The 17385-nt window shown below is 34.7% G+C and overlaps 1 pseudogene; it reads left to right on the forward strand.

Annotated features, from left to right (window-relative positions):
* The first annotated feature begins 91 nt into the window (after positions 1–91).
* LOC149780579 (casein kinase I pseudogene) lies at positions 92–7455 on the forward strand (annotated as a pseudogene).
* Positions 7456–17385: the final 9930 nt, after the last annotated feature.

Here is a 17385-nt window from a genome sequence, read left to right on the forward strand (position 1 = left end):
TGAATTTCGATCCAACATTTGAATTAAAAACTCCTTTAAAATATGCATGAATATTTCCAACCAGTCTGAATCGTTTGTTGGCGCTTTGAACTCTGGGTAATTATTGCGATGCAAACCACCCAAGATGGCAACCAGATAGGGCTGGGCAACTGTAGCAGGTTTAGGAAGAAAACTTGAACCCAATCTGGTATTTGAATAGACTGAAAGTGAAACATCTCGAAAATGGAAAGTGCAAGCGACCGAAATGGAAAGGCCGGGGAGTTCCTTGTTGGTGGAAAGTATCGTTTAGTGAGAAAAATTGGGAGTGGGTCATTTGGTGACATTTATCTCGGAATCAACATAACAAATGGAGAAGAAGTTGCTGTGAAACTAGAATCAAGTAAAGCCAGACATCCACAGCTTTTGTACGAAAGTAAACTGTACAAAATTCTTCAGGGAGGTGTGGGTATACCACACATTAGATATTTTGGCAATGAAAAGGACTATAATGTCCTTGTAATGGACCTGCTTGGGCCCAGTCTGGAAGATTTGTTTAACTTCTGCTCAAGGCGATTCACGATGAAAACAGTCCTCATGCTTGCAGATCAAATGATTGGCCGCATCGAGTATGTACACAACAAAAATTTCATACACAGAGACATTAAGCCTGATAACTTCCTTATGGGAATTGGACGCCACTGCAACAAGGTCTTTCTTATTGACTTTGGTCTGGCCAAAAAGTACAGAGACAGCAGAACAAGAACCCATATAGCATACAGAGAAGACAAAAATCTTACTGGTACTGCCAGATATGCCAGCATCAATGCTCATTTAGGCATTGAACAAAGTCGACGAGATGATATGGAGTCCCTTGGATATGTCCTGATGTATTTCAACAGAGGAACATTGCCATGGCAGGGTCTGAAAGCCAATACAAAGAAGCAGAAATATGAAAAGATCAGTGAGAAGAAGATGTCAACCCCAGTTGAAGTCTTGTGCAAAGGATTTCCAGCAGAGTTTGCGATGTATCTTAACTACTGCCGTGGCTTGCGCTTTGAAGAAGCACCTGATTATATGTATCTTCGTCAGCTATTCCGCATCCTTTTCCGCACCTTGAACTATCAGTATGATTACACTTTTGATTGGACAATGCTGAAACAGAAAGCAGCAGCAGTTGCCCAATCAACTGGTACTGCTGGTACCACAGGTCGTTAAAGGAAAAGTAATGCATTAGAATGCTCAGATAATATAAGTATGTAGACTTTAACAGTAATGTCTGTAGGAACTTTAACACGAAGTTTGGAGAGCTAGCGTTTATTATTTTGAAAGTTACAGCCTGTGTTGATTGTATTCTTGTCCTGGTGAGGGCACACGATCGTCAATGTGTATTGTTTCACTTTATTTTGACAAACTGATGTAAGGAATGGTGTTGGAAAAAGTTATATGCTAGCTTGAACACTTGGGAACAAGCCTAGATGTCTGAAAGTTATTTATAATGAGCTATAATTGTTCAAGAATTGTTTACCTTATGATGTGGTATATTTCATGTATGTATATTACAGTGACGGCAAAAATTCTCATTGAATATTGTTGCATCTTGAACATTTGAGAGTTTCTGTTTGTATAGTGGTTTAAAAACCTTAGTACAGTGATATATTATTAGCCTGGTATTCAGTGTTGCACCTTGGTTGAGCTGTCAAGGGGACATTTTATGTACATCTCTCCCTCTGTAATGATCAGAATAAATGGACTTGATAAATTTTGGCAGGTCACTGTCAATTTGGGATGGGAAACTCGCACGTAGGTTTGATTTAGGTGCAACACTGCACATTCAGTTGGCATATTTGATTTGTACAGAAGTCCATCAGACAGTTAAATTTTATGAGATACTTAAATATTATGTTGAATTGGTAAAGTTTTCCTGAGCTTAATTGATCATTCTAAAGTTACAAAACCTTTAGACATGTACATTGCTGAACTTATTTTTTTTAAACAGACTGTGTCAAGAAAAGTAATAGACTATGTAAAAATTGTGGATTATATTTTCAAGCCCTATCTTTTTCTACATTAAACTCGTTTAGAAAGTAACCCTTTTTTAAAATGGATATGTTCATTTCCTCCCACCTTCACTAACCTACATTTTTGCTTAAAAAATAAAAAGACCCAGCACATATGCAAATGTGTGGATGCAAGTTGATGTATTTGATATAAGTTGGTAGTCACTCTAACTGTTGTTGATCTTCATGTTGTATCTTATTTATTGATGTATCAAATGCTTTGTAACAGTTTTATATTTTATTTTGTGCTTGATGAAGAGTTAGTTTCAGATTTGATTGGCTGTAATGATCTTTGGGTTTGCTTGTTGATTTTTAGCTTGCCTCTTCAAAGTAGAGGGGAGCTTCTGCACTTGGGCTTTGGCACTGGCACATAGAAAAGCATGTGCACGTGTACAGCCTCAATGTATCTAAACTAATCTTTCTTCCTAGGTCCAAGGTAGCAGTTTTGACTGACTGTATAGCTCCTGCTCCCAGTGGTTTAGAAGTGATTTTGGACTTGTACTTGAAAATATTCTTTGTTAACTTTTGCACTTAGTTCAGGGTTTTGTGCATCCTTTGTGCGTGTGTGTATATATAGAGTCATACATGGAATTATGAAACTTGGTGAGACAATACATTTGGCAAGTACTATGTCCTGAACATAAAAGTAGGTCACTGTGCCCCATGTTTTAAGCTTCACTGACTGAAAGTTCGTGTTTAAAGACTATTTCTTGAGCTCTATTTGTGTCTGAATCATCAAACTAGAAAACAAGATGTTAGCATCACACACAAACAACAAAAGAAAAACAGTGATGTACATTTAAAATTGTGCAGGTCATCATTGTAGTAGTTTAGGTTAAGTTTTGCATTTAGATCTTTACCTCAAAGGCTTTTTTGTACTATATACATACTATCCTATCTGGAATTATAAAACTTGGTGAGGGATGCAGCTTGTTGAGCAATACTCCCTCATGCTGAGTATGCCCACTCATCGCAAATGTAGGTCACGACTTTTGGTTTAAGTTTATTTCAGAAGTATAATTCATGCTCGAATGATTCAACTAGATTAGATGATTGTATTTGTCTATTACACCACATCAGAGAACAAAAGATGGTACCTGATCTACATTTATCATTGTAGTAGTTAAGGTTAAGTGTTTTCATTTAGATCTTTACCTCGAAGGCTTTTTTTGTCCTTTGTACATACTATCCAATCTAGAATTGTAAAACTTGGCAAGGGATGCAGCTTGTTGAGCAATACTCCCTCATTGCACAAGTAGGTTGTTATGACCCAGCTGTATCGCTTCACAGACTTGGGTTAAAGTTTGTGTTTGATGTTCATTTTTTACATACTGTTTAAGATCATAAAATTGATGAGAAGTGCATCACTGTTAACCCCACCCTTGCAACAACAAAAAAATCTCATTTTGGCCTATTTTTTATCACATTTGAGAATCTCAAAGCTTGATAAGGGAATGCTGCATCTTGGGAATTTTGGCTTTGTGGGTTTAATGCCATTCTTCAACACATAATAGGCTATACATTAAAAAAAACACCAATCCGCAGGAATCTACTGGCAGGCTTTCTCACATTGGCCAAGCCAAGACTCAAAAACCCACATGTACAGGGTTGAAATATCACTGATCTTTAAAGGCTAGCGCCTTGGACCACTGGGTCTCCCAGTGCCCCATCTTGATAAGTAATACACCCACATTACAAAAAGTGGTCTGTGTGACCCATATTTCCTTCTTCATGATAATGTTGAAATTTTTTACTCCATTTATTGGTTACTGTTTATCTTTAAAGTCATGAAACTGGATAATTGTATTCATCTGTTAGTACTACTCACATGCAACCTAAGAAGGTTGCTGTGACAAGGATTTTATGATTTAGTTATGTATTTGTGTTTAGCTTATGACCAGATACATTTTTCTATGCTGCATGAATCCCAGCCTTCACAGAAGGCCCTTTCTGACCAGTGCAGTTACAAGTTGGAATAAATCATTTATTCAGGGGTAAACTTTCCATATTAATGACTATGCATTTTATATTGTGATAGGTTATCTTCATCAGAATAACTGTATTGTGCATGTAAATGAGTATAGGAATTCAGTGAGGAAATTGCATGCATTTTGTTAATTACTAATGCATGAACTGTGTTTCGCATAGTTGTTATACTTCTGTCACTTGCTTTTAAGGCTGGATATCTTCTGAAGTAGATTTGAAGAACAGTCATTGAAAAACGAAAAGAAAAATTTTTCTTTGGTTTTTATCAAGTCATTATAGTACCACTATTTTGATATTGAAAAAAAAAGAGTGAGTTTCTTTCTAATTGTTTTATGTCTTGTGCCATATGGGCCATTTCTTTGGTCAGGATCACTTTGGAATTTATATTCTACATAATAAACTATGTTGGAGGCTACTGAATGTTTTGTAGAGGCAAGTTATGTAATCATTGGTTACATTCTGATAATAAAATGTTGTCACAGAATGACTCTGTGAATGATAATTGAATAAAAAGATGTAAATCTAAATACTATTAAAAGTTAACTTTGTACCCTTATTGATATAGAGTTCATGTGCCAAAGAAATGAACATCCAAGTGGCATTTAAACATGCAATTTGATTTATTTAGGTTATTGACATGGAATAAACAGAATATTTAAATTTTATGACTTTAAGATGGGTTCTGAAACCTCAGGAGGGACAGAAGAATACATGCCACCAGTAACCATAACTGCCTTAGTAAAACTTGCATGAGCAAAGGGAAGTCTCTATATATAGATTCAAATATGGTCACTTTGACTTTATTGATACTATATTTGCTCAGGTTTGGGGCATATCTGATCTTTCAAATTTGGTCGAGCTAATTGTATATATAATAATCAGAACTGTACATGTCAAATGTATGTACTTTTTTTACTGGCTTGTCACAAGAAGAAAAATCAACTTGTTCTGAACTAAGTATTGTATAAAGTTGTTACATAATATAAATATGGATCAAATTATTTCTGGACATCCAAGTCCATAAATTCCAAGAAAAGAACCAAGGAGACCAGATGAAGTTCAGTTGCACAGACGAGATATTTGAATATGAACCTGTATGCTTCAAGACTATCCTTGTATCTTACATGTGATAAAGAGTTACTACTTTTGTTTGTAAAGTATTTTTGTATATATGTATTAAAGTAATATCGAACTATTCAGAATATATAGCTGGCTGTTGGGCTACTGAAATAAGTATATGGTAGCCCTGATGGAGCCTTCTGGTAGCCCATGGATTCCAGCACAGGATTTATCAAACCATGGTGACAATGGCTTCACCTGAATTATAAAGTAACATTAAAGGTGATAACTTTAATGCGAGTTTACAAGTTTTCATGGTTTCTACGAATCTAATATAAAGAGCCAATGAAATTTGAATCTTTATTTCATCTGTTGAAACTATAGGGCCCTGCCCTCTTTTCATGATTTCAAGTAATGATGGAATTATTGTAATTTGAGAAACTATATAAAAATTGATGTCCATGAAAATTTGGATTCCAGGTGTATGTAGTTAAATTTGAGCCATGAAATTAATAATTTTCTAAATATTTATTGCAAATTACCACAGATTTATGACTTGTAAGAATAGAACATAAATGTGTGATTTATTTTCTGTGTTCTCCACTAAATTACATATTTTTCATGTCACATGCTTTGTTAACAATGATCTGTTTACAAAAATCAGTGGAGTATAAAGATCACATCCATGACACTGTAAATGGTTGATCTTAAGTGGTTTTTTTGTTTTGTTTCTTTGTTGAAAAAATTACAACATAATTTAAATACACAAGTTGACTTATGTTTGTGAATGATATGGGTTTGGTTGAGCGGAAATAAATCACAGTGTGAATTTATAAACCTTGTAAATAACATGTACAAAAATGCTGGTACATAAATCTAATAAACACAACTCGTACTTTTTGTGTCTACCATAATGCAGAGTGTAATACAAGTTCTCTAAAAACTTAAGTTAGTTACTCTGAGGATGGCTTCTACTTGGGGTAATGTCAAAGGTTAAGGTCACTTCTAGAAGAAGGAAAATTCTTTGGGCATAACTTAGTTATGACAAAGAACATGGACCCAAGTTAGGAAAGGGCTTGCACTAATGTATGGAAAAGGCTTATTTTTTTGGAGTCAAAGGTCATGGTCATTGTTGCTTTTTTAAAAAAATGGGTTTTGTACAATAACTTTTGTTCTATTGTAAGTTCTCTGAGCAAACGTTGTGGGTGGCTTGTATAGTATGATAAAGATATTTAGATTCATGGGGTTTAAATGTCAGAGGTCACATTCATGGTAATTGTTATGAGACAATAATGGTTTTAGCACCAACACTTCAGTTCAAGACTTCATTTCTTGACCAAAGGTCCAGGTCATTGAGATGCATAACCAAGCAGTCTCAGTCGTGCCTTGCTAGTGCATACATAGAGAACTATTAAACTGGTTGAGCATATGTATTGTTTATGGTACTCATGTTTTACACTTGTATCCTCGTCAGGGAACTCAAAAACACCAACATGTAAATTCAAAAATACCACCATGGAAATCCAAAAACACCATGTGTACATGCATACTGTATGACTGGGAAGTAAGGTTTATCTGCTGTAATCAGTTTGAAAATACTGCATGACAATTTTGTTCTCAAATATTATTCCATCATTAAATAAATCATATTTAGGCAATATCTTTACATCATTTTTTGCCATTATTGATGGACTTGAAAGCATTTTTATAATGACATTATGTTTAAAATTTGTATAATTTGAGGGAAATACAGTACACATTGAGGCAGACAAAATATTCTGTCACGCACTGTATTGCTAATATTTCCTTATAAAAATAGGTCTAATTATCTGAAAGCATGCATATCAAATAGGGATTATTAGCTTCCTGGCTATTTGGGCATTGGAATTTGTCATCCAGTATATAAGAAGATGACAAGCCAAAATAAAATGTACTTGTCGAGTTGATTGCTATTAAATGCTGAAAAGAAAAATTGTATCTGCTACTGGTAAATATCCGTGATGACATGATTATGTGAGACATACAGAGTAAACTAAACACTCAAATACTTGTTTGATGAACAAAGTGCTTTGTTTTGTCTGAATAAAATCAAGATTGTAAATGATGAATATAGATTAAGAAGTTCCTTTTATTATTGCTCCAATAGATAAAAAATGATATTGAAATGGTAATTGTAGTGATAAAGAAATGAGTTGTGATTAGGAAAAAGAAAATTCCACAAGTTAGATCTTGATTGTATAGATCATAGACCTTACCATCAAAAGCACACTTTATTTTGTTTCTGAAAAGAAAAGTGTCTCTTTCTTACGTTTTTCTGGTTTTCAATGTGAATCTTCATTTGTGTAGTTCATGCGAATAAAAATGTATAAATATGGCCATTATTTCTCTCTCTTATATTTTGGACCTCATGGCCATATTTCTTGTGAATAAAATTGCACATATCTGTATGTTGTACCCCAAGTTTTTGCTACTTTGCACCGTAGTGTTATACAGTAGTACCTTGGAACTGCACCCTGGTTAGCTCTACAGGTCAGACTCATAGTACAGGAGATCTTGTGGGAGAAGACAGGTCATAGTACAGGAGAGCCTTTTGTTCATTGCTCATCTATTCATTAGAGCAGGGGTCTCAAACTAAAACCACCCTGAGGGATGCATAAGGGCATTTTTGATGGTCCATGCTCACCATCTTTCTTATCTCTCATGACACCTTGAGACACTGCATGAGAGCAGTTTTGATGGCCCACGGGCCTTACCATCTTTGTGATCTCTCATGACACCTTGTGACACCAGTCATTTTGCAGGCCACAGGATACGACTTGGCGGGCTGCATGCAGGCCACATTTGAGACCCCTGCATTAGGGCATGTTTGCTATTGCTACTTCTAACTACTTTGAGGATTGCTATGAAACTTTTCACACATTCCTCTCTGGGTCATGTTGGTCTTGAATGAAAATTGTGCTCCTTAGACATCCAATTTGGCCATCAAAGATCACAGTATTCCATCTTGAAAGTCTTGTTATAGCTACTACTTGTGAATGGATGGTCATATCAACATGGGGTTTTCACTGATGTGTAATTAGCCCCAAATGAAATTGGTGCTGATCTGAAATCCAGTATGGCTACCACATTGGGCATCTTGAAAATTTTATATCAGCTCCTGAACAAAAAGCTGTATTGACACAAGGTCTTGAATTGAAGACTTATGATAGGTCCTAAATGAAAATGGCTTCACTTGGACAGCCAGTATGGCCATCAAAGTGGCCATCTTCAAAATCTTGTCACTATTCAATCGCCACGGGTTTTTACTGTTAGACTTTTTATGATGTCTAGTCTGCTCTAAATGAAAAAGGTATCACTCTGGTGGCTGCTAAAATTAAAATCTTGTTATCGCTAATCATTCTGAATGAAAAGTCATGTATTGGCAGCGGTTTCACCAGGAGACTTGTGTAGTTGGTCCTAAATGAAAATCGTGCTTTCCAGAGATCCAATATGGCCACTACAGTGGCTAATATCAAGATCTTATTGTTTGTCCACCTAATGAATGATCACATCAGTATTCGGTTTTCATTAAAAGACTGTCTCCAATTTCTTGTTGGTTCTTAATAAAATATGGAGCCAGTCTGGTGTCCAATATAGATGCTATGGCAGATATCTTGAAAATATTCTTCTTACTCATCCAGAACAAAAAGCAAAAAGTCATTTTGGCAAGATTTTACCAGAAGACTACATATAATGTCTAGTTGTTCCTAAATGAAAACAGCACTGCCCAGGCATCCAGTATTGCTACCACAGTGGCCATCTTGAAAATCTTATTATTAATAATTCCCCCAGAGTGGATAGATATATCAACATGCGGATTTCACTTAAGGATGTCACAATAATTTGTTGGTCCTAAAGGAAAATGGTGCCAAATCTGACCTCCAATATGGCCACCATGGCAGCCATCTTTAAAATTGTGTTATTGCTACTCCTACTGCACGGATCATTATATCAGCATGGGGTTTGAACTGGAAGACTAATTCTGGTGTCTAACTGGTCATAAAAAAGATGTAAATCTGATATCCAACGTTTTCTTGATAATGGATGGGAATATCAACATGGAGTTTTCACCAAAAGTCTTCTTATTCTGTCCATTTTGTCCTAAATGAAAATGGTACTAATTGTACAGCCAGTATGGTTAATTTTACATTGTTATCGTTCAAGAATGTCAGATGTTTTCAACACTGTAATTAGAAGAAATGGTCTTATCTTAAATTCTTGGGAATTCTTTTTGGCCATTAGTGTCATTCTCTTGGAGGGACTCTTGTTTTCTTCCACAGCAGTGAAACTTTAAATGGTTTATTAAAATATTTTACATTTTTATTTGGCACATTACAGCATTTGTTGTGCTGACGTGCTGTTAAACGATAGGCATAGTCCTCAGTTTTAATTGCTTTGTGAAAATAACATTTTCTTTGGTACAGAGAAACCCTTCTCTAACAATCTTTATTATTACACAAATTCGGAACACCGATAATGCAGTTTTGGGATGTCATCAGAATTTGTACAGTCTTTATCATTAATTTTTTTCTCTTAACTGATTTTTGAATTACTGTAATGTTCTAATGTCAAAGCAAATAAAGCCTTGATTTGTTAAACTGGCAAGATGTGTTATATTCTTGAAAAATTGGCTATTTTTAAATGAATAACAATTTTAAAAAGATTCCATTAGTGAATGTTTATTGAAAGTATGTCAATAATATGAAGGCTTAACGGGGCCCCGAGTGGCCAAGTGGTCTAAAGCGCTCTTCGTTACGGATCACTGCCATCTCACCTCTGTCTGCGGCGGTTCGAGTCTAAGATTCAGCCAATGTGGGCATGTGAGAAAGCTTACCAGTAGTTTCTCGAGGGTCGGTGGTTCTTTCCGGGGTTTTCCGGGTTCTTCCTCCACCATTAATACTGGCCGCCATGTATAGCCTATCGTGCTGAAAAATGGCGTTAAACCCCACAACAACAACAACAACATGAAGGCTTAACCTTATTTGTATTGAACTATCAACAATTACTATAATACTTCTCTGTGTTTGTCTTCAGTATACCGTGTAAATTGTGGGGCAAACAATAGACCACCTATGCCTGTTCAGTCAACCAGCAAATATACATGTACTTGCATACATATCACTACCAAGAAGATAATCACCCAAATTTATAAATTAATTTACCTAGCTAAATAAGATACTGTAATTGCAGATAATCAACACATATCCCATAGTAAAAATGTGTAGCTATCAAATAGTATTTTATTAACAACGAAATGAATTATGCACGTGACTGGGCCATGTTGTCAGCCAGTTATCATTTGATCAGTTGACTGGCTGCTGATAACCAGTTGTTTGATAAACAATAATACCTGCAGTGTATATCCCTTAATAAGTGGAATGAGATATTCTGTGTATGAAGAATCCTGTACAGGTCCAGAAGATTTGTTGACTGTTGTGAGATATTTTGTTCTGGTTGTTGCCACATTCATGTACCCCTGAACTGTAAGCCCCACCACCACCATCTCACTGAATTGACTCCATACATTTAAATATATTCTCACAATATGTCTTGTGATTAAGTTTAATATATTCCCGTATTATGTCATGTGATTAAGTTTAATATATTCCCGTATTATGTCATGTGATTAAGTTTAATATATTCCCGTATTATGTCTTTTCATATGGATATAACCATATGTTTCAAATCCTTTTTATTTCCTTCAAATATAGTAATAAAAAAACGCAGATGTCAGCTTCAGATCACTGATATACACTTGTCACAGATATACACTTGTCACGGATATAAACTTGTTACAGATAAACACTTGTCACAGATATACACTTGTCACGGATATACACTTGTCACTATTATTAGGGCTACAATAATATGTGTACATATATATATAGTTGGATGCCCACTGGAAGAGGACCGTTCATGGGGTGGAGGGGTTTGCTGATACAATCAAAACATGTTGTGTAGTAGTGCAAATGTAACATTTACATAATTCATTTCCTAATTTTCTTCTATATTCAAACATGGTTCTCAGCAAGAGTATTTCTTATTTAATATATATGATTTAAGCTTTTTTTAAAGATACTCACTTGCTTAAATACTGCATACAATGTAACATGATGGCAATCTGTGAAACCTGACCTTTGTGTGTAATTATTGTTCTCCACCGAAGGATTATTGTTGACTGGGTCTTTAAATTTAGTCTGTATTTATTCATCATAAAAAGGGATGCTGTGTCTTAAACATTTTTTCAAAATGGCTGGGTTCAATGTCACATTTATCTATAGTGAATATTTGCGTCATCATGCATGGGCGTATAATATGAGTAAATGCAACACCCAAGAAAATTGATAAATTGATGCCCTGCTACAAATATTGATTGTGTGGTATAGCCAAACCTGACTAGGTCACATTTATTCAGTGGTCACCAGTTCACAATGGACATTCTAACTCCCTGTCCCTGGTAAACTTCCTGTATAAAGGTACTGTATGTAATTGTCAGCTGTCTTTTTGTATTGGCCAGGTGTTTCCTAACCAAACATCGGCTTCTCCCCAGCCTTTTTGTATTGGCCAGGTGTTTCCTAACCAAACATCGGTGAATCTCCCCTGCCTTAAGTGGTCACTACAGTGTATATACATTGACATCTCGGTCTATGCAAACTTAGTTTTTGCTTCGTGAGAAAGGCATTGTTTAGAAAAAGGAATATTGTGTGAACAGATTTACAAACATTTCTTGTCTCCTTTGTCCTCATAATTTTAGTTACATTGACAGTTTAACTCAAACGTGTAAATATGTCAAATTTGAAAATGAAGCCGCTTTTATCCTAAGTGTGGAAGGTTGAAGATGAATGGTGAGTACAGTTGTTGTGTTATTGAAGCAGAAATGGAAATTAGTGATCACTCTAAAATTGGATTGAACTTGAAGTGTCTTTAATCTTTTATTTTTAAGTTGGAATAGCAAGTATTGATGGATAAGGAGCTATAACAAACAGTCCTAATGCCATATGAACAAAAATTTAAGAAGAATATGCAATATCTGATACATGTCTATTGAAAGTAAACTTAATCAGAGAACATTGAAGAAACACTCAATTTGAAAAATCATTACTTCATATGTTCTGTTAAATTATAAACAATCAACATACATACCCTAGACTCATGATTGCTTAAAAGTCAAAAGAAAATGGACAAATCTGAAGTAGTCAAATCACAATGAACAAAAAATTTAACTTTTATGAATCACTTCATATACAAAAATTAAATAAACAAGCTTTGAAACTGAAAAAGTAATAATCATTTTCAGAAGAAAAGAATTTTCTGCATACTGATAGATTTTTTACAAGTTTTTAGTAAATGCTTTAACTTTCTGTATTTCAGAGTCTGTTTTTGCACAGTTTAGACACGTGAAGTACTAATTTACATTCAAAGCATTATCTAAGTTTTTTGCTTTTCTAATAGTTTTTCTTTTAAAAATTTGGTCTTATGAATAATTTTTATTGATCTCTCTGAGTTTGGTTTAAGAACAGCCTTCGTTGCAAATTATTATTCACAATTAATTTGACTTCATTTCTTTTTAAATCATATTTCAAAGAAAGAAAAATAGATCAAAATCTGTTTTTTCTGCAGGGGCTATGCTTCTTCTAGAAATGTTGTTTGTAATGTATGCAAGTGCAAAGTACAGTATTGTACAAATACACTTGTAGTTTCATATAAACACATGAAGTTATTAATTTTACCTTAATTGCCCTATGGTCCATGCTTGATGATGTACCCATCCATCATTAAACTTATGGAATGTTTGTATTTAAAAAGTCTTGTCTCATCACAAGTCCATCAAAAAAAGTTTTTAAAACATTTTTCGAGTCTTGTCCCTGCGCCTATTATGAGAAGCAATATCACATGTGGTAATGATCATAAACTAGTTAGAGATGATGTATGTAATGAATCAAAATTTAAAAAGCTTTGTGTTGCATTAAATGTATTATCTTTACTCTTTACTACAGACACCTAAACAAAAAACTCTGGTATTTTTCAGTCCAGATGGGAAAAAAATCCCATTAAATAATTTCGGACATGGGATACAAACTTGTTACAAGTATTGCAATCGTCATTACCAGTTTTCTGTAATTTATGATATTGACTTTGTAATTTAAAAAAAAATTCATGACTAAATATAAATTGATATATAATTGAAACATGTCTTCCCTTTGCTAGATATAAGAGTTCTTGCATTACATCCTGTGAAACCTGTGTGACTGTCTTAATGCTTTGATGGCACCTTCATGCTAAAACTGTATGTTCTCCAGCTGGGACAGTCAGTGTCTTCCTGCTATGACAGGCATGTCTTCCTGCTATGACAGCATGTCTTATTGTTATGATAGCATGTCTAACTGCTATGATTTCATGTCTGACTCTATTTCAACACATCTCCCTGATGTGACAGCATGTATTCCTGCTAAGATGGACTGTCTAACTGCAATGATTTCATGTCTGAATGCTATTTCAGCACATCTACCTGATATGACAGCATGTATTCCTGCTATGATGGCATGTCAGACTGCTATGCTTTCATGGCTGACTGCTATTTCTGCACATCTTCTGTTATGACAGTATGTCTTATTGCTATGATAGCATGTCCTACTACTATTAACATATCTTGCTGTTATCAAAACAGGTTTTGTTGCCTATAGCAGCATGTTTTCCTGCTACTGAAGCATGTCTTACTGCTATGACATCATATATCTTCCTGCTGTAGCAGCATATATAATTGACATTTTGTAAAACAAATATTTGAAAATAAGACAATACTTTTTTTTGTATAACTGATCCAAGGCTTACAAAAGACAAAAATTATATGACTTGTTTCATAAATTTGATTTGATGTTGATTTGGGTATAACACTATTTTTCAGTGCATGATACATATAGGCTATGCATGGCAGCCAGTACAACTGGTGGAGGGAAAACCCAGATAAGAACTACTGACCCACTCGAAACACTTGCAAGCTTTCTCATATACCCACATGGGCCGAGCCAAAGACTTGAACCCACATCAACAGAGATGCAATGGCAGTAATCGGTAAAGATGAACACTTTAGACCACTTGGTTACCAAGACAGCACCCCCCCCCCACCACCATTTTTTTTTTAAATGAATACTCAAGGAAGATCCTATCTAGTTGCTACATTAACAACATTAATATTATGGAAGATTGCAGTATGAAACTTGAAAGAGTAAAAGTTACAAAGGGCCCTGCATAGAGCAAAATTGTTTGCATTTGGATGAGAAATGAAATGTGTAGTAAAACATCAGATATCCAGACCCATCAGGGGACAGAACTCATTCAAATAATCACTCATCCAGGATAATAAATTTTTGGTTAAAAAAGTTGAACTGTGTGTACATGTTTAAGAGCAGAAAAGGTAGAAACAATCCATATGCTATTTAGATTCTTGAATTAAATACTTTACAAATATTAAAGATCTACTACTTAGACTTCATTTCTTACCAAAATGTATAATATTGTTAGTTCTTGGAGACACTAGAATGACGTAAATTATGTGGTTGAAACCTCTCTTTTTAAATAATGAAAAATATTTACACAATTACAATAAACTGCCATATAGTGACACTTTCTGACTGGAAAAGAAAACTATAAAGTCAACCAAAAATAAGCAATTTCAAAATCTGGTGATCTGTGACCAATGCTGCAAATTATTCATGCAGGCTATCTGTTGCAGAAAATTTATATGACCTTAATTGTGCCCTACTGAAAAATATTCACTTAATGACAAAGACTTTTCCTTGTGTACTTAATAAAGACTATGATCTTAATCTGACGAATGGAATGAAGTTTTAAATACTCAACTATATATTTTATGGACATCAACTGTGGCATCCTTTTTCCTGCACCTTTCTTTGTAATGATCCTTATATATAGATGTACATTCATAAGAGTAGGATAAGAAAATGCACACCAAAAAATAATTGTCAAGTGATTTTGGATTACTTGACCCATAGCTATTTAAACATTTAATTTTTCAACAGGTTAAATACTCCAATATTTCACAAATGGTCATCCTTGAGTGGTTGCAGATCTGTGTACATGGTTTGATACATGAGGCCCATGTGGGCTTGAGATTGCTCGCCTGGCTTACATCTACCTAAAAGCCAAACCTATGCAAAAATAGTAAAGATGACTATCCTGATCCTGCGTGGAATTTACTGTGAGATATTCTTTGCAGGAATAAGTGCAGCCAAATTGTACACCAAGAGATCTCAAGCTAAAACTACATTCTATGTTGAATCTACCTGGAATGTGGCAAGAACCAATCTGGAATATGACATGGAAAATCTGGCAGGAAAGATTATACAATTGCAAGTGAAATCCACTTAATCTAAAAATATCCAATGTGCAGATGTCCAAGAAGACACCAAAGTAGTTCGAATCTGGGTGTTAGATAGGGGAATATGGATTGAACATCCGTACTTAACTTCATGTTAACCATTTAGGCTTAAATGGATATGTAATAAATATTTTAACACTGTACATGCAGATTCTGTATAAGTATTATTCTGGCAAATGTATGATCAAATGTTAACAAAAAAGATTACTCACCCTTTAATTTTTCGTACACAATCCAGTTATAAAAAAAATAATTATTTAAATGTATCATAATTTTTCTTACATATCACTTGGCATTAATTTTTAAAAAATCCATTAAATTATCGGACATAAAATTTCTACTAAGAAGATTTACATTTGCAAAAAAGATCGGAAATAGTGTATTGCCATTTTGTTTGTACAAAAGTTAATAATTAATTGTTGGTGAGAAAATACATGTACAATGATTGATGCATAAGTATGGGTACCCACAGCATAAGTCAAGGGGGTCACATACATGACCCCCCAGAAAACATACTGCAAATATATATATATATATATATATATATATATATATATATATATATATATATATATATATATATATATATATAATACACATATGTATGTATGTGTATATATACACACACACGCATAGATATATATACATATATATAAACTTCAACAAGTTTAATCAAGCAAATGAAGCTGAAAATACATCACAAGATTCTGTTCAAAATGCTTAGTAAATATCAGCTTTAGTTTCAGACTGCTTACTATACTAACTCTCCTGGCCGTGACTGACTGACACCCCCCCCTTGCAAAAATTCCTGCTTGGCGCTTATGTGCATAAGCTCTCTTATTTGTCATTACAGTATCTACTGGTGTTTATTGACAAATGGACAAAGGACTTCACAAACCATACCTTTAAATATTATCGTCAATTAGTACTCCTTATTAAGTCTGTCACCATAACAAAACACCATGTGCATTTTAAAATGAGTTGGAAGACCTTTGATGTTTTCTTATCCAACAAAAATTACATCTCAGTACATGCTAAAGTGAAGCCCACAGACAATGGTCAACTAGTCTTATTGTTTGATTATAGTCATACAAACATAAAATATAAAAACCTAGTCATTTTCTATCGTAAATATGAAAGTCACAGACTCCGTTAAATCGATTTGTTTATATACATATACTATCTTTTAAGTACTTGTTCTGTTTTGACTTGGATATAATTAACATTTTATTGCAAATATATTTTACAATATACCCCACTATTATCTTTATTGGCAAGTTCGAATAACAAGTAATGCATATGATCGCTTATCCTTATAACATCTGCTGTAAGGACAACGGCTTCAATATCACATTGACAGATTTTCATTTCCCTAAAGACAGCCTCATTTCCCTACTAGCAGCCTCGCTGATTTGACCTCTTCTGTCGATTCTTGCATTCAATCTGGTTTCAACTGGAATAACCCAAAGTGCTTAGCATGTATAATTACCGTGTAAATGACACTGCATAGCCATGTGGTTGTGACAGTGTACCCTGGTACATCGTAATTAAAACAATGAATTGATTTAGCTGTGTTTATTGATAATGGAATATAGTAGGTCATAATACATCAGGATTATCACAATCATCAGGTAACATACTTTTTTTCTCGGGGGACCCGAGTGGCCGAGTGGTCTAAAGCGCTGTCCATTACGGATCACTGCCATCTCACCTCTGTCTGCGTGGGTTCGAGTCGCGGATTTGGCCAATGTGGGTATGTGAGAAAGCTTGCCAGTAGCTTCTTGAGGGTCGGTGGTTCTTTCCGGGGATTTCCCTGGTTCTTCCTCCACCAGTAATACTGGCCGCCATGTATAGCCTATCATGTGC

The sequence above is a fragment of the Sinohyriopsis cumingii genome, chromosome 16 (genome assembly GCF_028554795.1).
Source record: "Sinohyriopsis cumingii isolate HCF-2022 chromosome 16, ASM2855479v2, whole genome shotgun sequence".
Lineage (NCBI taxonomy): Eukaryota > Metazoa > Mollusca > Bivalvia > Unionida > Unionidae > Sinohyriopsis > Sinohyriopsis cumingii.